Here is a 2,129-nt window from a genome sequence, read left to right as displayed (position 1 = left end):
GTCTGGCTGCAGGAGCCCCATCCCATCTCACTCCCCTAATCTGCAATCTACACTCCACCTCACCTCTATTCCTCCTTATCTCTGAGGCCCAGGGCATCCTACAGACGGCTCTCCTCTTGTGAGGGAGCTATAGAGGCTTAGGAGAGTACAGGGGAGGAGAGCCAAGGGGTTGAGAAAATCATGACTCTGCCTGAGAAATGGATGAGAGGAGGGAGGACAGGTCCCCTTCCAGATGTGTGCAGTTCCTGGATGTGGGTAGTGGACGTTTTAACTGGCAGGAAGTCCCAGGTTTACAGAATTAGGTTCCAGATGATGAGGGAAGGGAAATAGGATTCGGATACAGGCCAGCAAGGTGGCCCAGTTAGAAAGGACTTGGCTTGCAACCCTGGTAGCTCAAGGTTGAGCCTTTCAGGTAGAAGGACGGAACTGACTTTACAGAGTTGTCTTCCTCTGACCTCCACGTGTGTGCTGTGGTGTGTGCACACCTCTGCACACACACCGTACACATGGTAATGATAATGTTTTTAAAGAATTAAGATATTAAGGGCCTTTTCATTCAGAACCTTTGAATTTGGATTGTTTAGGAAGGCTGTAATTTTGGGTTTGTTATCCTTTCTGTAAAACTGGAGAGATTCTAGGCTCTAAAGCCAGTGTGGCCTCAGGAACATCCGGTTGCTGAACTTTGGAGTCCTCAGAAGGCGCCTGATAGGGAAGCCATGACAACCCGAATGATGGACGCCTGGCTCTTTGATCTCTGCCCGGTATGAACCTGGCTGAATGACGTGGGCCCACTCCTGCCGTCTGCTTTTCCTAGTCCGTATCTCTCCCTTGCTCAGCTGAATTTATGTGCCCCCCCATTCAGCTCTCTATTGTTCTACTTTCCCAGAGTACACCCCAAACTCATCAGACTGTCAATCCAGCTCTTCCTCATCTTCCTATCTGGACAACTCTCATTGGCTAGTACCCTAAACGCCTCAGCTCAGACAACTGTTGTTTATTATAAAGCTATCCAGTTTCTCAGGTGGCTAATTTTCTTCTTATCAGATCTTCCATTGTGAACCAATAGCCTCCTAGTCACTCCTTGGACAGTACTGTCTTTGTGCAAGCCCTAGGAATTGCCCACAGCAATTGCTGTGGTCTTTTCCTGTGATGGTGAGAGGAAGTCCTTCTTAGTTTGGGTGGCAGTTCTGGAACGACTGCTTCTGCTTTCAGACGTGTGAGTCCAAGCTGCGTGCTGAACTAAGAAGAAAGGCCGAAAGCCACGGCACGGGGAAGATCTATAGTACAGGAGGTGTTAGAGCACCACGTGCTTGCTTTTATTATTTGAGCCTTGGAAGTTCTGGGCTCTTCTCGCTTCCTGCCCGTCCCACCTTCCTCTGGTATACTGATCCAGGTCTTCCCCAGCTGCCCCAACTTCTCTTGTTCTAGTTGGATACTCTAAGTTGGCATTGTAGTCTCCTGTAACAGAGATCCCTGTCTTCTCTCTCCTCTCTCCCCTCCCCCACCTCTCGGATTCACTTTGTTGCTCTTGCAAGCCTAGCTTGCTACGTAGATCATGCTAGCCTTGAACTCACAGAGATCCACCTGCCTCTGCCTACCTTTGCCTCCTGAGTGCTGGAATTAAAGGTGTGTGCCACCATACCAAGCAATGTCTTTCTCTTAAAGCAAAGCAAAAAGATCATTAAAATTTTTGTTGCAATGAATGATAGAGACTTTTCAACTTTAGAACATTCTGGAACAGTCATTTCAGTTTTAATAACTTCTCTAGGTGCTTTAGGTAACTAGAAACTGAGTGGAATTTGTTTTCCTCCACTCCTAGGCCACACAGCTGAGCTGGCATCTGCTCCTAGTCCTCTGGCATCTAAGTCTGTTTTCCTCTACTCTGTAGAAACCAATGTGTTCATTTCATCCTCTTGGTCACTGAAAGCCTTGAAAATAGCAGCATGATCAAGATTTCATACAAACATTTGTGTCTGTGTGTCTCCACGAGCTAATCTAACTTTTATAGAAAGCATCACTGTGGCCATGTTATGTTTAATAAAGAGTTAATAATGTTAACCCCACGGGTGGGCTCTGGAGAGCAGAGAGCACCCCTGCATTCTTACTCCCTCTCTTCTGATTTTGATCTG

This window comes from Microtus ochrogaster, unplaced genomic scaffold (assembly GCF_000317375.1).
Source record: "Microtus ochrogaster isolate Prairie Vole_2 unplaced genomic scaffold, MicOch1.0 UNK80, whole genome shotgun sequence".
NCBI classification, from domain to species: domain Eukaryota; kingdom Metazoa; phylum Chordata; class Mammalia; order Rodentia; family Cricetidae; genus Microtus; species Microtus ochrogaster.
This window is presented reverse-complemented; position numbering follows the sequence as displayed.